Source organism: Pteropus medius, unplaced genomic scaffold (assembly GCF_902729225.1).
Source record: "Pteropus medius unplaced genomic scaffold, Ma_sr-lr_union100, whole genome shotgun sequence".
Classification (NCBI taxonomy): Eukaryota; Metazoa; Chordata; class Mammalia; order Chiroptera; family Pteropodidae; genus Pteropus; species Pteropus medius.
The window spans coordinates 19038692-19059970 of NW_024342473.1; the positions used below are offsets into that span (position 1 = coordinate 19038692).

The 21279-nt window shown below is 42.7% G+C and overlaps 1 protein-coding gene and 1 pseudogene across 2 annotated transcripts in view; one reads left to right on the forward strand and one right to left on the reverse strand.

Annotated features, from left to right (window-relative positions):
• Positions 1 to 21279, reverse strand: part of CGNL1 (cingulin like 1) — a 144260-nt gene that overhangs the window by 104710 nt on the left and 18271 nt on the right. The window lies entirely within an intron of this gene.
• Positions 19292 to 19410, forward strand: LOC120604686 (uncharacterized; annotated as a pseudogene).

Consider the following 21279-nt stretch of genomic DNA (forward strand, 5'->3'; position numbering starts at 1 on the left):
ATGTTGAACATTAACACATATACTTTAATTTGGGTGGTTAACTGATGACCACATAGAAAAAAAAAAATTGCAAAACGGAGTATTAACTGTCTTAGTTTTCTCCTAGGGGCTCAATTTAGAAAGGTTTTGTATTAAAAACCAAAGTGTAATTTGTTTCCTTGGGTAGATCTTTCCAATGGGAGCCTCTCTGAGCCACAGCAGTGGAAATCATGGCATGACGCTCCAGACAAATTTACGCCATGCTCTTTGACTGTCTCCAGGCAGCAGGAAACACATAGTCCTGTCAAAACAGGTGCCAAGTTGTGAAATGAAATAGGCGATAAAAGTAATTTTTTTCAAAAACCCTGGACATGAAAAAAAATCATTACAAAGAAAAGAGAAAAAACTGAAAAGGAAAAGGAAGAAACACAAAAGGGAAACAATGAAAGGAAGTCCCTCCCTAGAAGTTAAGATTGTTTTCAAAAAAAAAATGAAGAGCTACACATTTCCCCAGAGCTTCAGGCTTCTTTTTCTTTCCTACATCAGTGACAGCTCCCATGACTTCTCTCCTTGTCTGAAGTAAGCAGACAGTTGTAGGGAGAAGATATGCTGACCTGTCTAAAGAAACTAAAAATACTAAACAATAAAAGGACACATATTAAAAACATACGATCAGCATCTGAGAGAAAAAACTTCCTTCCAGGAAGCCGAGGCCTTTAACTTGGACCTTTTAACAATCACTCACATCCACGTTGTGATGCTATGGTTTACAAAATGCTTCCACATTCACAGTCTCAGGCAGAACCCTACTGCTGGCCCCTGTCCACACAGGAGCACAGGATGCTGCTGTACAGCTGACGGCACTAAAGAGGCAGGACTCGAATCCAGCTCTGAGCCATCCATCGTGCACTCTTCCATCCTTCTCAGCATGCTTCCTGCTTTTAAAACCAGGCTCTCCTGCTCTCACAAAAGCTCAGGATGCTTGGGGAAAGAGGTTATATTTTTCTCCCAGTAGGTGATTATAATCTTTTCACTGGGAAGCATTCCCTCATCCTAAAGTTTGCCAAAAGCATCCCATTAAATATCCTCAAACAATTCCAATAAAAAGGACTTAACCTGGAACGCTCACATCTAAATGTATCACTAAGAACACCACTTGGACCCACCTCCAACCCCAGATGCATTGGAGAAAAGAGGGGTCCTTTTGTTATTTAAAAAATAGAAAGGGAATTGGGGAATTTGGTTTAAGAAAGTGCCCCCTCAACAGCCCAGGGGGCCTATCCTGTTTCCATATACAATGGTGTCTTAGTCTGCTCAGATACCAAAATACCATGAACTAGAGGGCTTAAACAACAGAAATTTCTCATAGTCCTGGAGGCTGGGAAGTCTAAGATCAAGGTGCTAACGAATTTAGTTCCTATCGAGAGCTTTCTTCCTGGCTTGAGAATGACAGACTTCTCCCTATGTCCTCACATGGCCTTTTCTCAGTGCACATGCATGAAAAGAAATCTTTCTCTTCTTCTAAAGCCACTAATCCCATCATGAGGACCTCACCCTCAAGACCTAATCTAATCCTAATTACCTCCCAAAAGCCCTATCTCCAAATACCATCACAGAACAATGAGGGTTAGGACTTAGACATCTGCACTTTAGGGGGACACAAACATTCAGTCCAGAGAGAAGGGGTAGCAACAAAAGCAGAGAGAGAAAAGATAACAAGAATCCTATCATCCAGCTGTACAGAGCCACTAAACATTTGATATATATAAGAAAATTAATTGTTCACGAGCTTTTTCTAATCGGTTCCCTGAGGGCTGAGTTTTCATCTTACCACTTCTCCTTTTTAAGGAGTCATCAAACCAAAATACCCTAACTGTATTACAAATATATGAAACGATCTTACTGAAGTGGGTGAGGGGAAAAAGTAATGATTTAAATAATTCTGGAAATAAGTGGAATCTCTAAAACCAAAAGCAAAAGGAACTATACATAAGTATTTTACTGTGTGTAATTGATAAAAATGCTTTTCACAGAGGGATGGGTTAACGATTCTGAAACCACTATACATGTATACTGGAATTAAATAAGTAGATCGATGGCAGATGTAGAAGCCTGTTGGAGTGAGAGGTTATAGATATGCAAGAGAAGAAGCCTAGAATGATCTACGTGATAATGGATTAGAGCTGGAGACATCTATATAAATTCATATTTAGCTTAATATTGATGCAAATGGTTACATTTATATATACGAGTTTATATATAGTCTACACATGTCTTTCCTTGCTCTGTCAGCCAAAGGGGCTTAGAATTAACAACACTCCAATGAGCATACCTAGTGCCCAGATTTAGGTTTCTAAGACCAACGAATTCTTCAATAAAAGGAACCAGGGCCTCTTGAAGAAATGGCTGATTCTAGGATCAGAGCAGGAAATATACAAGATGAGCCTGGAGTATCTTGTCATGTCATAAAGTAAGGAAGTGCTTAAAAAAAAAAATAACCCACAATGATGGAGGTATGTCAAAGAGACATAGAGCTCCCAAAGGCCAAAGCTGGAATACTTTGAGCAACAAAATAAGTAGTATTGAATTAGAAAGCAAAGTGTAAAAATAAATATCCATGAGTACGTACTAATATAAGCAAATGATTGAATAAATACATAAATGGGGAAGAACAGACAAATTTCCCATACAGAATTCCAAATAACTGACTTAGATACTCTGCCCTAAAGGAAGGGGAGAATAATACCTCACTAAGTGTAGGCAGCATATAGTGACTTCGTTCCAGAGAAGACAATATTGAAAGGATAAAAAAGAATAACTTTACAGTGGAGAAACCTAACACGACCTCATCCAGGTCCATACTTTATCAAGATCAACATCAATAGTGTGATAAGTCATACTGATACTAAGTACTGTGATGAAAATGGCACTTTACCTCCTGAAAAGCCCTAACCCCAGTCTTATCATGAAAAAGACATATTCCAATAGAGGGGCATCCTGTAAAATGAGTACTCCTCAAAACTGTCAAAGTCATCGAAAACGAGAAAAGTCTCAGAAACTATCACAGCCAAGAGAAGCCTACGGAGACACAACTAAATGTAATATGGTCTTCTGGCTGAGTTCCTGAAACAAAAAACAGATATTAGATAAAAACTAAACAAATCTTAATATAGTACGGACTCTAGTTAAACATAATTTGTCAACATTTGCCCCTTAATTGTGACAAATCGTATCTCTGAATAATAGAAGAAACTGGTGGGGAGGAGGTGATAGGGAAACTCTGAATTATCTTCATAATTTTCTTGTAAATCAAAAACTATTCTAAAATAAAATTTAAGTAACTTTTTTTAAAAAGCCACCAGGCAGTCAAACCCACTGCTGTGGTCAGTAATGATTCACTTCAGTAAGATCGTTTCATATATTTGTAATACAGTTAGGGTATTTTGGTTTGATGACTCCTTAAAAAGAAGTGGTAAGATGAAAACTCAGCCCTCAAGGAACCGATTAGAAAAAGCTCGTGAACAATTAATTTTCTTATATATATCAAATGTTTAGTGGCTCTGTACAGCTGTATGACAGGATTCTTGTTATCTTTTCTCTCTCTGCTTTTGTTGCTACCCCTTTTCTCAGTGTGATCACTTCAGAGCCAACACTTGCAATTCTTGACACAATCTACACCTCCAGCCTGTTGGGCGGCCAGAATGGAGATACTCGCATCCTTCAACAGATCATCGGGCACCTTGTCCTGGTTAGATCTCAAAACACTGCTCCTGGATTACACCTCTGCCAGGAAGAACAGAGCAAACAATCTTCCAGGCCCTAGTGAATGCAGAGCACCACATCGCAGGTACCCGAAGAGACATGCAGCAAGATCCCAAGCTCATGTACTGCACAAGGTGGGTGTGACTATGTTCTACATGGTGATCACTGATGAGCTGTGCACAGTTTTCCACGAGCTTAACAGTAGAACTAAATGACTAAGAAACGTGCAAACTGTGTCTTGTGGAAGGAAAAGGAGTAAAGAGAGAGCTGGGCAAACGTGAGATGTATCTTCCCCAGAGAACGTAACATTGGAGCACAGTTTATGGGAACATTAAGCAAAACCTACATACCAAGTTGCTCATGTCAGAGAGAACTCTACCCCCTTCTCCTCCATCTCAGAGTCACAGAAAATGCTTCTCCAAAAGAGAAACATAAATTGGATGAAAAACAAAAGAGCTGAATTAGTTGCACAGCAGAACAGGAGAAATTGAACAGGAGGAAAAAGAGAAGTAGAGAGCAGAGCAAGAAAGAAGGAGTGAAAAATGAGAAAGGAAATGGAGACAATTACAGGGAGAAAGATGCTAATTAACCTTGCTTTGTGATCAGAAGCCGCAGTGACAGGAAGCGTGGACTGGGGTGTTATTTGGGTTGAATATAAGGCGTGGCCAAGTTAAAGTCCCACTCAAACCAATCCTTAATAAGCAGCACCTGAGACTCAGCACCCTGACTAGAAAGCAGGACGTCTTTCCTCTCCAGCAACGCTTGTCTCTGATAAGTGTCCCTGATGTCGCGATACCTGCTGGAGACCCAGCCACCACCACTCCGGCTTCGATCTGAATCCAGTGCTGCCCAAGTCCAAAGCCACCCAGGTGAAGACAGTGTCTGCCACCCAACGACCCAGATCCAACCCAGAGGCCCACCAGATACCTGGCAGCACCACGTCCAGCTCCGCTCCTCACGGCAGCTGTATTTTTGCATTTCATGATGCTTTGATTTTCATCAATGTCTGTCTCCCTCACCAGACTGTAAGATCCATGGGAACAGGGACTATCTTGGTCTTCTCACCGTTTCGCCCTCAGTGCCCAGAGCATACCTGATATAACGCAATTATTTATGAACTGAACGAAAGAAGGAAGGAAGGAGACTCCTCCTCAGCTCCCCCAGCAATCTGAGACCGCCGGAAGGAAAAAAAAGCATTTCAATGAGTCGCTAACACAGAGTTTGACCTTGGAGTCAGTTTACCCACAGAAATGGCAGCATAAATAATGATGAGGTATCTGATGCTATTAAACGAACTAAACACATAATTAATAATACAGTAATAACTAATACTGACCATTCACTGAGTATGTGCCAAGTACTATGTTAAGCACTTTTTATACATTATTCAGCAACCCTGCCAGGTAGGTATTACTTATCACCATTTTGCAGGTGAGGCAACTGAGGTTTAAGGAGGTTAAATCACTTTCCCAAGGTCACCCCGATAGCTGTGGCAGAGCCAGAACTCACCTAGGCCTATCTGACTCCAAAGCCTATTCTCTTCATGACTCAAGAGTCTGGCTATGCCACAAGTACAATAGATGTTGGCTGTGGACCTGGAACCCAACCACCAGTTATGACACTGAATCCCCAAGAAGATGCATTCTAACTCCAAACAATCAACTAATTACAAAATAAACTTTTGGAACTCATCCAGTTTGCAGTTTGGGGACCACTTGCAGAGGATTATGAGGCCGAGTATGAGGACAGCGCCCAGCCAGCAGCAACTGAGTATGCTGTGTGTGCCCCGACAGGAGACATGAGATAAGGCCCCAGAACAGGTGCTGATCTGGGAGGCCTTTCCAGAGTATCTCCAGTTCAAACCAGAAGGAAGATGGCCAGCTGACAGCTACAGGCCCAGATGGCAAGGAGGCCGTGATAACAGCAGGGATGGAAGAAGTCACAGAAGGGTGCCAGCTTAATGAGAAGGGAAAGTAGAATTCAAGGGGCTTGCAGAATTATCAGGGGAAAATGAGAATGTGCCTGACAACTCTGAAGAGGTGGAGAGCTGTGGTTCCAACAGCCTGGGGAACAGAAATATCTCCTAATCACACAAGCAAGACTGGGCAAGTCACCACCTTGAACTCTGACCCATGAAAAGCATTGGTGGGTTTCCAGCTCAACCTTGTAAAGAGCGGGGATATCGTCACTCCCATCCTCACAAGAAAAACGCTTAACAAACTGAAAAGGGGCTGGCCACTTCAAGGGCTACCATGGAGATTAAATGAGACTGAAGGTAGAAGCACATTTTCAACTGTAGTACATTAAAGGAATAGAAGGCATCAAACCATATTTCTGTAGGTTTTGTTTTTTTTTTAAATTCAATCTCTGATATTTGAAGAGTATAAAAACATGGCTATAGTTCAGTCTCCAAAAGCAGGTGGATCCACCACACAAAGACCCTAGAGCAGGGATTCCAAGCGTGGTGAAAGAACACTTAGGCCATCTGCAAGCCTGCTCAGAAAAATTACCAGGGACTGGCCTTGTTCCTTTTCTGACAGGGCTGCTGAGCTGCAGGGGCTGGAGGAGGGGGGTGCGGAGAACTATAAAAAAATCACACAGCTGGATTTTTGAAATGCATCATCAGGTTTCACTCAAGCTCTCTGGTTCCAAAGACATTTACCAAGAACTCACCCCATAAAGGGCCTGGACCAGGCCCTGAGGCAGACGATGGTGATGAAGGAAGCGAGAAAGCAGAAAGAAACCCCAGGGCCTCCAAAGTGCTGGAGGAGAGAGTTCATTATTGCAAGAGGGCAGGTGACATGGAGGAAAACTTCAAGGCAAGGAGATATTTGTGACTTAGTGGCTTAAAACAACACACGCTGATTTTTAATTTAATGGAGATCTCACTAGGCTGAAATCAAGGTGGTGACAAGACTGAGTTCCTTCTGGAGGCTTTAGTGGAAAATCTGCCCCTTTGCCTTTTCCGGCTTCCAAAGGTAGCCTGCATTTCTTAGTTGTTGGCCCATTCCTCCACTGTCAAAGCCAGCTTCCATCCTCTCTCTCCCTTTTCTAACTTTCACACTCGTGCCTCCCTCTTTCCCTTCTAAGGACCTTGTGATGACACTGAGCCCAGGAGAATCTCCCATTCAAGGCCCTTACTTTAATCGCATCCCTTTTTCCATGTAAGATGACATAGTCACAGGTTGCAGAATTAGGGTGTGGACATATTTTGGGTAGGGGGCATTACTCCGCCTACCACATAAGCAGACAGGAGAAGTCAGCCTCCAGAAAAGAAAAAAAATTTTTTTTAAATGTTCAGAGAGAAGCAGGGATGAGATGAGAACGTGTTTCAGTGTCCCTGGTTCTGATTTCCTGAGGCTCCTGCCTTCTGCTCTTGGGTTCCTTGAGACACCACTCATCTGCTCTGTCAACTGTCTCAGAAGACCCTTCACTATGCTCTTGCCCAAAACCAAGCATCCAGTCGGTGGAGGATGTAGAATTTACACCCATGTCTCTCTCACCCTACAGCCGGTACCCTGGACCACTAGAACCACAGGAGACAGAAACAGACAATGCATTGTGAGAGACTTAAGGAGCCAAATAGATCAGCAGACTGGATCAATGGGTCAAGCATAACAAAATGAAGTTTAATGGAAAGAATCAAAGGCCCTGAAGAAACCAACTATTTGACTATAGGATAGGTGAGGCACAGAAGCAAATCTTTTTTTTTTTTTTTTAAGGCTTGGCAAGCACTGTTGATGACATGTTCATGGTGAGATGCTTGTCAAACACCACTGTGATCTCTGGAAATTATATATCCAGATTCAGGGCAATTAGCCATACTGTAGATGCCCCTAAAATCAAGAACAACTTCCCCAACTATCTCAGAATAGCTGCCTTTTCACCTAAGCGCATAGCCTCAGGGGAATGTGCAAGGGGTCCTGAGGACAAAGGGGCCATCAGCCTTGCAGCCACATTAGCCAAGTGAGTCCTGCTGCTCAGCATGCTCAGGTCCCCTCCCTGGTGACTTAGGGAGCCTCCTCTGCTTGGGGCTGATCAGCAAGAGTCTGGCTTAAGAAAAGAGTGAGTGACCAGGATGTTTCAAGACCAAGAAGTTAGGGTAGAGAAGGCACCAGGGTAGGGGAATGAAATGGGTTAAGAACACAACAAACTGTAATCAAATATAAATACCGGAAGGGCTGTCATGTGACTTGACAGGGGATTAAACTTGCTCTGTGTGGCTCCAAAGGTTAGAACAAGGGACAAATGTGCCAAGAACACAAATTCCAATTTAATTGTGTGTGTGTGGCGGGGGGCGGGGGTCTAACAGAGATGCCTAAAGATAAAATAGGCTGCTTCAGGAGATGATGAGTTCCCCATTAGTGGAGGAAATCACTCAGGGGCAGATTTGAGAAGTAACTCTAGTGTCAGCCCCTCAGTATAGGCAGTTTCTTCCAAATCTGAGAGTCTGGGATTCCATTTCATACTTACTTGGTAACTATCATCCATTTATATACTTACAGAAAACATCAAAATAATCACACCAAAGATAAGACACACAGAGGTGAGCACAACCAGGAACAGTCGTTAGAGGGAAGGATAACAAAACAATCAAAGGACAAAGTTTTCCCTAGATCCTATCCTTCGTTTTTCTCTGTACGGAACGATTACTTGAGAACGAAAGTCTTGTGAATGAGTGAAGACACTGCAGGCTGGCATTAGGGGTGTTCTGGACCTCACTGCCTAAGGGACTCCAGCCAGGACCAGCAATGAATGAGAACCTCAAGGATTACTTTCAGGCACATCCCTGACATCGGGCTGATTCCAATGCAAACTTAAAACCGTCACTGGCTGGTTGCCCTCCTGGCAGCGGAAGGAAGTCAACCCAAACCTGTCCCAAAGGAAACCTAGGGATGTCACATTAAAAGGCTGTGAACGCTAGTGGAGCAATCAACAGTGAACTTGGAAAATATGAGCCTTGATGGAATTTTCCAAGAAGCACTTAATACTCACGGCTTAAAATATATAACTTTTCAATACTAGGAAAGAGGTGGAAAAGCAGCATGAAGTCTCTCAGAGAGGTATTGCAAGATAGGAAGAAGCTCCATATAGAAACCGAGCCAAAGGCCAATGAAATTATCCACATCAAAGAAGAGAAAGAAGAAAAGTGGGGAGAGCTGAACAGTACATGGCAGAAATGTCAGAATAGCTACACTGTAAGGTCCCTGAAGGCAAGAACAGCCAGATCTGGTTTTGACTCTCCAGTGACAACATAGTTGGTGTAATAAAAGACTGCATGAATGAATGCTGAGCCAGCAGCACTGAGTGGGTCCAAGAGGCTGAAGACGGCCTCTGGACAGCTTTGATGAGCTAGGCCTCCTGGTTCTGGTAGAAGGTAAGTTCAAATTCTAAAGAAGGCTCAGAAACTAGCTCATGTCAGAAAAATTTCTATCTATGGCTAGAGCTCCTGTATAGGAGACTCTTCTGTAATGTCTTGATTTGAGAAAAATATTGCCAATATCACTATCCAATAGAGTATAAATTTGGTAAATTTTAATAAATTCCTTCAAAAGTTGGGCTCTTTTAAACTTGGTCTTTGTGGTACAGTATTAATTGTGTTCTCTAAGTTGTTACAGCTTATTTTCAGACTTGTATTAAAATACAAATACCACAGATGTACTATCTTGTCATTTTCAAGTAAGCCTGATTTTCTCCACTGAATCTGATAAGACACCAACGCAATAAATTTCACTCTCTTAGTAAGAAAAAGATTGCATTTTATCTTTTTTTGACAAAAGAGAAAAGAAACTAAAGCCCACAAATGCATCATGTTTAATGCAAGAATAGAAAAGTACCCTCATAAGCCATGATAAAATGAGGGAGCGAAGGTCTGATATTTTGAAAAAGTAGTTTTGCTAGGTTCTGTTTTCAGTTTTTCTAATAGTTAACATAAGCTGTTTTACAGGTTTTTAACAGATGATACAGCAACAGATGTATTTAGATTCATTTTTTCCTCTTTCAATTATTATTGAGCCTCCTTGTATTCACTCGCCCCACCCCAAAACACACACATGCACGTGTGCGCGTGCGCACACACACACACACACACACACACTGGCGCCACACAGTCACAGTCAGAAAAGTCTGCCTAGGAAGAGGCAGGAAATAATGGGAGGGTTCTCAAAGTCCTCTCCCATCTATTGACCTAACCAGCTGGAAGGGAGTAGAAGTGGAGATGGCTTTCTGCCCAAGGGACCAAGCATCATTTAGGTCATAAGCAGAAAGCCAGGGTTCCCATCCAACAGTAATATAAACAGCTCTCCTGTCAACTCAGTCCACATTTACTGTTCCTAACAACCTTGTAAAACAGGTGAACTGAAGAGAGTTTCAGTAATTTGGACAAGGTCATAAGTCATCAGATGACAGAGCTGGGATTCTGAGGGCGTCTGGTCTGTCGCACTCGAAGTCCTTACCAGCCTACTTTACTAGACCATGCTACCTTGTAAGCATGCAGTCACATGTCCCCAATGAGGACATTTTCTGCCCACCTGAATGAGTTTCACTGGAGAGAACCACAAACACTTTCCAGGCTGAGGGCTGAAGGCGTGGCACGTGCCTTTAATATTCCAAAATGGAAGAAATCATCGCCACTTGTCAATCTCCAAAAGGGCAAGGCCTTGATACAAGGTAGCAGACACTGAAGATGCTCTGGAGGGAACTTGGTTCCTAGGTCCCTTCTAAGAGTTTGGTTTTTCAAACCACACAGGGTTTTATTGGACTTGTTTCTCTACATTTTTCTCAAAAGAAAAACAGCTCTCTGGTCCAACAACTTAGAACCACACCTAATCTTGTTGTAGTAACTTTCAACAGTCTAACAGCCCTAACAGTCCTGGGACTATTTAGTCCTTTCTAAAAACTCCTGACTTACCCTGGAACATGCCATCAACTCAATGCCATCCCCTCTCAGAAACCCAGAAGCGTCCTAGATTCTTCCTCTCCTTCATGTACCACATCAGCGAGCGATTGCTTCTTGTGACCCCACCTCCAGAATATCTCACACCTATCCAGTTCCCATGCTGGTATTCTAATTTGTGCCATGTGTGTCTCACCTGGCCATCAGCGATGGCCTATTAAATTGGCCTCCAGTCTTATTTTCTTCCAATCCATGCTCTGTATGACCAGTGTGATCTTTTCAAATTTGTCCACTACATTTGTACTTCAGCTTAAAAATTATTCAATGGTTTCTTCCTTTATGGTCAGGATAAAAGTAGAAGCTCTTTAGCATGGCACACAAAACCACGTCCCTAACAACCCTGGGCCACAGAAGACTCCCCAAGGGCAGGCTAGGGGCCTCCAAAGGCACCATGCTCCATGGCTTCCATGAGCTTGCCTGGCCAACGCCCACTCTTCTCATGTCTCACCTTCCCTACCTGCCGTAACCAGGTTTCCTGCCTTTCGACCCCCCCCAACACCTCACACACACACATGCACCCCAGTGCTCACCTCAGTCCGAGCTCTCACCACAATTGTCCACTTTTCTACTTCTCTACTTCCCCATTACAGACTGCAGGGTCCTGGAGGGCAGGGCTAATCCCTTAATCTCTACAATGTTTAGTTCCTAATGTCCCTTGTTTAGTTCCTAATGTCCCTTAATGAATGGACGCATGACAAGGGGTTGGAGGTCAAACAGCAATTTTAAGAGCATTCCCTCTCATCAAAAAGGAGGCCAGAAGGTTGTATGGCGACTGGTGGAAAAGTGCACAGTCTCCAGAAGGTCAGCTCTAGGAAGACTGCACAAACTTTGCTCTGGGGCTTGAAAGTGACATTTCTGAATAATTAGCTCTGTGAGTCCAAAGGGAACAACTAAGCAGTGCACATTTGAGAAAAGAGATTCACCTCTGAGGAGGCACTCGGGACAAAGGTCTCCATCAAAGGAAATGATTTCAGCTTATGAATGTATGTATTCATCGGCCCTGATGCTTGAGGTCCCATATAACAAGGTGTGTTCCATCCTCAGTTGCTTTTGGGAACCCACTTCTTGGGATACATTCTTTCTGAGCATCTCTGTTACTGTAAGATTTCAACAGGACATAGATATTTAATTTAACCAGGTCATTAACTTCCACCTCACCCTCTCAGCTCCATGTCTTTGAAGATAGTAAACAGAATAATAATACTTTCAGACATGGAACAAAATGTCAGAATCCCTTTTTTGGGCTTCATTTAAATATCTAAAAGGGGCCTTTTGTTTTCAGTAGCAAAAAGGCTATACATTTTTCTACTGAGCTTTCTGATAAATCTCACTCACACTGGGCCTATTTTTCACAGTTATTTCTTTAAAGATTTTTTGGGGCTGTAAGACTAGACACAATTCGGAAATGAAGGTGATCAGGAACTTTTTTTTTTTATCGTATTTGCCAAAAACAGAGAAAGAGAAGAATAGACCCAGACATCAGGAAAGGTATAGCAAAGTGAGTCAAGATCTCCTATAAACACTAAAACGTAGTTCTCGCTGCAGTAACAAAATGTCTTGAAACTCCTCACGTATATAGAAAGCCACTTGGGAAGTCCACTCTTCCGCAGGGGCTAATGACTGGACTCTGCCAGCAGTAAGGAGATGATTCAACAGGTACCAATTCTACCCCATCAGATAACAAGAACACTCGTGTCAAAGAGACAGATGGCCCAACCTTCCAAGTGGCATGGGAACTGACCAGGAATAAGACAACGGTCATAAATTCTAGTATCGACTAGTACAGTCAGTACTGGCTTACTATTTGGTGAGCACTCAATATTTCGATACATCAATGAATTAATTTAAAAAATTATGTTTCAGAATGTATTCAGAGCGCAGCACTATGAATAACTCTGGCCATTAGGTCAGTACGCATACTAATTTTTTGGATTTACGCAGCATTTTCCCGGGAGTTTGATTACTATGCTCTTGTGTGTGTCACATTTTTAAACACATTTTTGAATGAGGACCCATGGGATGAGGCAGGCATCTGGATTCCTGAGATGTTCATTCCAGGCTTTTCACTCCTACCGTCAGGGCTTTGCCTCCTTCCCTGACTCTGCTCTATCTACCACATCAACATGCCCTGGCCGCCCTGTAATGACGGCAAGACAAATTCCACAGAAAGTCCTGAGCTACTGCACGAGGCTCCTAACTGGGCTGCCTGCCTCCTCCCTTCTCAAAACCCTTAACTGGCTTCCAATTCCCATTCGAATAAAATCCTTAAGATGACCTGCAAAATCTGGCATGCTCTGCACCCCCATTTCCCATCATCTCCTCTCAGAACACTCTCCCCTCACTCACTCCCCTACAGTTACATGGCCTCTTTGCTGTTCTCAAAACACGCCAAGCTCCCTCCTGCTCTTATGCCTAGTGCCTTCGGGCCATAAATGTCCTTGTCCCCTTTTCTCAGTGCCCTTCTCCCAGGTAGCCACACTCTAGATTTTCCTTCAGGTCTCAACTTCTTACTGCCCATCTTTTAGAAAAGACCATCCCCATAAAGTAGGATTCTCCACCATCTTCGCAATCCATCGTATCTTGCCACTGGCTTCTGAGTTCTTCTGAGCTGCTATCATGCACTGACATGTCTTTGTGTCTTTACTGGCATCTCCTCCACTAGGTCTCTACAATATAAGCTGCCATAACCTTAAGGTAATGTATGACCTGGTATACAGTGGGCTCTTGGTAAATATCTGTATTGAATGAATGAATGAATGAATGAATGAAAAGTATGCATATTATATACAAGTTGTAGCCCCACTAGGTTAAAAATGGCCAACACCTTCTAAGAGCTTTCTTGTCTTCTCATAACCCTGGGGAAAGGGACGCATCTACGCTGACGGAGAGGAATGCGCAGGGAGCACAGAAAAAGTCAGACTAATGGATCACCTTCTTGGGGGTCCCCAAACCTAAGAGCAAAGTCAACCCCTCTCCCCTCCCCACACACCCTTCAAAAATAGGAAAGAGCCAAAGATGGCAGATGACAATGCAAAGAATGCTACAGAAAACAGGGAGCCTAGACAGAATAGATTTGGGAAGAGAAAATCTTGCCTGAGAGCAGGAAAAGCAAAGGTTGCGGCTCCCAAATTAGGAGGAGAACAGAATGGCGACCCACTCAAAGGCACTGACACAGCAGGAACAAGACACCATGCGAGTATGAGAGACAAAATGTCCACTCCAGTGATGGTGGGAGCAATGAAGGCAACAGAATGGGTGAAGTGAAAGAATCATCATCTTGATAAGTGATATTTTCAGAGTATTTTACAGTTCAGAAACCATCAACACAACGTGCCTTGTTATTGATGCACGTAAAAAGATACTTAGAAGATGCACACCCAAAACTTCACTATCCCTTCCGTGCATGGAAATCTTGACCCAAAGAAATGGGATGTAATCATGAGCAAGTTTCATTTAGGCTCTAACTGAATACAGATGACCACTGACCTGCGAACCAGAGCTCTCACGTGCAGCAGGTTTCTTTAGTCATCAACTATGACCTTCCCAAAAACCACATCCATAGAGTTGGTCTTGGTGGATGTTTTGGCCATAAGGATATGGCTATTAACATGGTGACAGAAGAAGAAGACTCTTCAAGACACTGAAACTCTCTACAACACCTCCATTGAGAATGTCCCTCAATGTCGCTGCCCTCTTCTCAGAGGGGCTGGTCTGCCACCTCACCCCAGCTGGGTTCAACCCCTGGGGGACTGACGAGGAGCAGGAACGGGGCAGGAAGGGAGACAATAGATAGACATCTTGTCATTTTTTTTTCCTTTGAATAAATGTCACTTTTAGAGGTAAAGGAATCATATAAAAAAAGAAAGACACTGGGTTGGGTAGTATGATTTTACAGGTAAGGAAACTGAGGTTCAGAAAGATCAAGAGACTTCTCATCCAAGATAGCACAAAACACAAGTGGCAGAAGTGGAAGTTCATGGGACTTAGGGCTCCAAGGTCTCTCAGCTCTTTTAACCCCTTGAACCAAAATGAGCTGCATTCTTGAGTCCCCTCTAGATGTGACGAACAGGACTTTATCCATGTCATGCTAACGACTATTTATTCAAAAGCAGATAGCCCTCTTGAATTCCTATAGGGATTTATTCTATGACCTCTTGACTTGTGAAGAGATTTGGCCTTCTCTAAGTCTTCCTCGAGTGCTCGAAAGCTGAAGAGACCAAAGAGAAGTCAAATTCAGGCCTCTAAAAATGTTGCCTGCAGTCTCTGCAAAACCACAGCCAGAGGCTGCAGAATCAGTGAACAAAACTGCTACAGAAAGCATTTTTATGGGAAAATGCATCCTCTGCAAAAACTTGCTCTAAAGGCCCATATTTTCAGTAAGTTCCTTCAAAATGTCATTACCATAGCTTTGTATAGAAGCTTGGTTTCAGAAAATCCATGACAGATTCACTAGATTTATTAGAACTGCATTCTTGACTTGAAAATATCTCACATGCTATAAAAAAAGAAAAAAGAAAAAACCCTCAATGGTTATAAATCCATGAAGATGCTATTCTGCTTTTGTCACCAGCTGGGAGAGGCAAAATCGAAGAGGAAAAAAAAGGGGTTGGCTCTGGGGTTTCAAGAATTCCAAAGCCGAGCCCCTCCAAATGTGGCAGGGAGAAGGGACTGTGAGGGAAAAGCTACTTTCCTGGGAAAGCTGTGGAGCTCCCCCCGCGCCGCTCCCCCACAGGTTCTGGACTGGGTCAGTAAGAACAAGCACATGGCTGCCTTGAGAAATCACTGAGTGAGCAGAGACATTTCTAACCATCTAAATCAACACCTCAAATTGCACTGGAAGCAGATGACAAGTCAAGGCTGACCACAGAGCACTGGCCCGGGATATGTTCCCTCGACAACAAACACAGCTTGGCTCTGGGTACCAGCCGGGGCTGTGGGAGGCCCCTTTCCTCCATGGAAGCCTCAGAAGGGGAGGAGGCTGGTAACTGGGCTCTGGGCTCTGCATCTGTCTCTTAGAAAGACAGGGGTGACCTGCAGCTCCAGGGAAGAAGTCAAACCCAGGAAAGGACAGAAGTGTCCTAAAAGTCACTGGCCGTTTTCTCAGGCTTCCTTACTTCTGCACAATGTCACCTCCATCTATTTAGATTGAGTATCTGCCAACTTGCCTCTGTCCAGCCAGATGTTGCCTTTCAGGGATTGCGTATTTCTATAACTATTTCCAGGAGAAGCAAACACTTTTGAGCCACTGGGGTTTGCCATGGAATTCACTGTTTCCCACAGAGGGGTGTGGCTCCACCTCCCCCTCCTCCTCCATCCAAGTCCCTGTCGTCAACGAAACCTGTTTTGAAATACACTCCTTGGCATCCGTGAAAAGCCAATTCACCTCCCAGATTTTGCTTTTTGGTCGTTTTTTGTTTTGTTTTGTTTTGTTTTTTAACACTGTATTTCTTTGTAAGGAGCTTTCCTGTTGAGGGAGTTTTAAATATGCTCCCATTAGTCCATACTTGCAAAAACAATATCATTTTCTTAAGGGCAGAGTCTTAGCCTAAACGCTTCCAGGAAACCAGCATGTTCTCCCGGGCCCCAAAGAGGGGCATGTCGGCCTGGCCGACAGACTCTAGCATGCGTCAGGGACAGGCTGGTCTGGCCAAGACCACCTCCGAGGTTGCCACTGAGAAGGCAGACCCCTTGTCAATAGCTGGCAATCAAGGCTCCTTAACAGTCACTTTCCAAAGACTCCCCTGACAGCAAGTTTCTGGCAGGCGCTGTGGAAAGTACAGCCTCCAAATGATAGCAAAAGATTCCATGGTGGCCTTCACTGACATCATTCGAACCACCACGTCCGGTTTCTTGAGTAGATTCAGAGAAGTGCCGAGCCTTTAGATTTTCCTTTGAAATAACGCATGCATGTAGCTGGAATCTCAAAGGCCTACTGTCCACTGCTTTGTCAAAATATTTGCGCCTCCGGCCCTAAAGTCCCGCACAGACGACTGGGAAATTCCTTCCTGGCTGTTGGGATACAAAAAACAAAAGGTCTCGAGTAATTTAATCTACAGCAGGAAGGGCAGAGGTCAGAGCAGCTGACCTCTAAATTCGCCACCTCAATGCCACTGGACATTTAACTTGTCGGACATTTACCAAGTACCTAGTATGTGTAAGTCACCTTCAAGATGGTGTGGAGGACACACTGTGAAGCCTCCACGCAGCAAGGGTATCAGTTAAGTTCAGCTGCATATGTTGGAAAACCTGAAATAACTTTGACCTAAACAGTCAGAAAGGAGTGTGGAGGTAAGCAATCCAGGGCTGGTATCATAGCGCCACAGTCATTAGAGATCCAGGGTCCTCCTTAGAGAACGGCTTCCATCTTCACAGTTACCTCATGATCCAGGATGACTGCTGGATTTCAGCCACTGTGTCCATGTTCCAAGCAGTAGGTAGGAAGACAGAGAAAAAGCAAAGGAGTGCATTGTCCATACAAGTCAGTCCCTGGAACCTTCCCATAAGCCCACACATAGCATTCACCTTTCATTCACTAGAGCTTAAGTCACTGGCCGACATCCAGGTGAAAGAGAGGCTGAGAAATAGAGTCCTTTATCTTGGTACACTGCTATACCCTCAACAAAAAATAAATAAATAAAAATCAGGCTTTTGGTTACAGAAGGAGAAGATATGAAACTAGCAGCCTTTGCAAAAGAATGCATAAAAGGAGAATTAGAGGACGAGACCATTTGGAGTTGTACCTAAGTTCAGAAGAGCTGGTAAAAAAAAAAAAAAAAAAACAGTCCTCAGAGATGAAGGTTAAAATGACATTATTCTTCAGGGACAACTAAAAACTTTATTAAATTGAAGTTGTTTTGAACAAGTTATAACACCAATTTTCCAGAACCATTCACCTTTGAATTGTACGTATTTTATAAAACATGAAAGCTGGTAAGGACATTTCTTAGGCATCCTAGGACTGTGGCTCCATCAAAATTACCAGGGAGCTTTTTAAAAATACAAATCCTGGAGACCCACTTTTGGAAATTCTGATAGATGGTTTAGGAGTGAGGCCTAAAATTCTGCGCATGCACACACACACCACACACACACACACACTCATGCACGCGACCCAGGTAATCTTTCTGATGGGTGATCTGGTTCAAAAACAGTGATTTCACCCAAACTCTCATTTCAAACATAAAATAATGTAAAACAGTTGTGTGACTTGTATAGAGTTTCTATTAGTTGTTCTAGGACTATACCCTAGGTCTCTTTACTCACAGTCCAAGCCTCCATTTCCTGAAATCCTCTCTGAGGAACTTGAATTTGGTCCGTCAGGTTCCCAAACACAGATAATCAGACCATCCAACCACCCTACCCAAGTCTTCCTGCTAAACGGTCTTAGTTTCAAGACTAGATCCAACCTCCTAAATTACACTTATCTGGCCACCAGAACACGTGGTACAACTGTCTGCAGGATCCTAACCCCAGCAATTAGACCCAACATCTTCAAAAAAGTGTGCTTCTTGGTGCTGTAATGCCACCTAAAGTGGGGAGCTTAAGGAGTGATTTTAAAATATAAGTGTGCATGGACCTGTATCTATATATCTACATCTATATCCACTTTCGGAGATCTCAACCTACGGAGGGAGGCTAGAGATGATCCATATTTCAGTCGGCATCTGAACACAATCCCTCCCTGTGCTGGGGAATCCTCCACCACGCATAGGAGTCTCAAAGTAAGGCGGGGTCCGCCATCAACTGGTAGGAATGAAAATACCCAATTCTCATCTCTGCCCACCTCCCCAGCAGCTAGGGAGTGGGGCTGAGTCCCAAGTGCAGCCTGGCCCCAGAGGCCTGTCCTAATAAGAGTGTGCCTATGGCGGAACCAGGCTGTGGTCCTACGTACCTCGCTTCCCTCGGTCCCTGCCCATTTCCACAGCCTGGTTCCCACTTTCCCAACAATTCTGCGAGCCTTACAATATCCTCACAGTATACTCTCTCCACTTAGATCTACCAGGGTTAGTTACTATTGCTAAAAATTAAGAACAGTGATTGATGTCTTCGTGAAAACAAGGAGGGTTCAAGTTCCCCAAGAATTATCCTGAAATGGTCCAAAGAAGGACAAAGATTTAAGGAAAACCTTTGGGCCAGGCCAGACGTGACCCTTGTTGAGACCAGAGGACACAGGAGAGATTGCTTCTGGTAGAAGACTAGCATTTTCCCTGGTGTCTTCTTTCTTCTATTTGTTCCCCCTCCTTCTCCGAGCCCTGTCCACCTCTCTTCTTGACAAAGATAAATCCATATCTCCTCTTGCTTCTCACACCCTGGAAAAAAGGTCTCTCTTTCTACTGAAAACTGAAACTCAAAAATATCTCACCTGTTGCTTCTGACTCTGTTCGTGCTTTGAAAAGACAAGGAAATATGGAGAAATGGCTTTTGATACGTATTTAGGAACAAAAGTGAAATTGGTACATTTATGGCAGACGATATCCAATTTTAAATATACACACCATCTAATCCAGCAATTTCAGTTCTAGTAATTAACCCCAAACAGAAGACTTATACAAACACACTTCTAAGTGCATAAATATTTATATACAAGGTGTTTATGTCTACAGCCACGCCACCCTGAATGTGCCCCATCTCGTCTGATCTCAGAAACTAAGAAAGGTCGGGCCTGGTTAGTACTTGGATGGGAGACCACAGAGGAATACCAGGTGCTGTAGGCATTAAAAAAAAAAGGTGTTTGTAATAACTTCAATGCCCATTAGTAGGTTAGCTAAACCATGCTACATCCATATCACAGAATACCAGGAAGCTATTAAAAAAAAAGATTTATATACACAGCCATGGAAAGTATCAAGATACGCTGTTTTTTAAAGTATCAAAATAATTTATGTATAGAGTAGCCTCATTTCTATAAAGTTACTCATATGTATAAAGTTACATAAAAATCTAAAAAATGTTTACAGAATTCTTAAAGAATAGTTATGACTGGGGTGATAAAATAGGGTGCTTTCAATTTAAATCACACATTTTTGTAATGCTTTAATTTTTATTACAATGTTATTATAATGAGAAAGAAAAAATAAATGGAAGCTGATATGGCCATTGAGCATGTAAAATGGTGTTGCTCAAAAGCCCACAGTTTCCTTTTAGGCAACAGGCTGTCTCTAACCCAGCATCCAACACATAATAATTCAACGTCAGCTTCCTTCTTCCTTTTCTTCTTACATACACCCCTACACAGTTGGAAATTACAATCCGTAACCCAAGGCCAAGTAGAAGCAATACATAGAAGTGGAAGCTGCGGTGGAAGCAAACAGGTCTTATCAGTTACAGACGCTGACAGGAGAACCACAAAGAGCAGTCATGAGAATTAGAAGCACAGCAACTTCCACAACTATTTCATATAGGAATGAGACAACTTTGGCACTTAAAAGATATCTCCATGATAAATGAGATCACTAAGAATGAAAAAGGTAAATTTTATTCACTGTCTAGGAAATGTGTCCCTATTGAAATCTCAATTTAAAAGCTAAATATTTAGTCTTACCACTTGAAGAAATAAAATTCCAAAATCAGGAAAATGAACTAACATGAAATATCTAATTGCCCAACATGTCATACAATTAAGCTATTATTTTTACTTAGTTTGTATTTACTGAATAAAGTTTTATGAATTCTGATGTTTATTTTTTTAAAGCCATTAGATTAAATATTCGTTATTCTTAAAAGTAATTCCCACACGCACCCAAAATTAATTATACTCATAAGAACTTTACTCTAGGTCAGCAATCCTGAATAGAAAGATTCCATACCTTCTTAGGAGAAAACTAAGAGATCTCTACTGATTGTCATGAGGATTTCAGCCAATAGTGCAAATTATTCAAATACAGAGTATACTTTGGATTTTGAGATTAGATTCAATGCTGAACAACAACAAGCAGTTGGATTAAATGCATTTGAAGGAAACAGGACAATTGTTTAAAATACGAAGACTGTGCACCAGATAATGAAGTAGGTATTCTCCATTCAAAGCGCTGTTTGTTCCCTGTGTGTTAATGTTCAAGTGGGTTAAAACAATAGAGGTGTGTGTACTTTCCCAACAAGGCTAACAACCTACCAGTTTAATTAAGCTCAATTTATACTAAAATATGAGCCTGGTTTTCCAACACGCTCAGTTACCGGGTACGAAATAGACTTATTTTTCAAACATGCCATGCATCATACGAGGCCACGCGGGTTTACACTTTCACACTGCACTCAAGTCTACTCGGAAACAGTTCAGCACCTCCCAGCACTGCAGTCCCGGGACACGGCAGGCACACAACAAATGCCAGCGTCCTCTCCCCTTTCCTTCTTCCTCCAAATATAATAGGAAAATAGAAATACGGCGCACACTTATAATATCATTAAGACTATTCTGAGCATTCCCTTCACGGCTTTCCTATGCCATTATATGGGCACGCAAAATACACCCATTAACAGTATCTTTCCTGCACAAAATAACTCCAATTTTGTATGCAGCATACATATACATACATATATACTGTGGGAAAAAAGGAGAAAACACACCCAAATATTAACAGTTATAC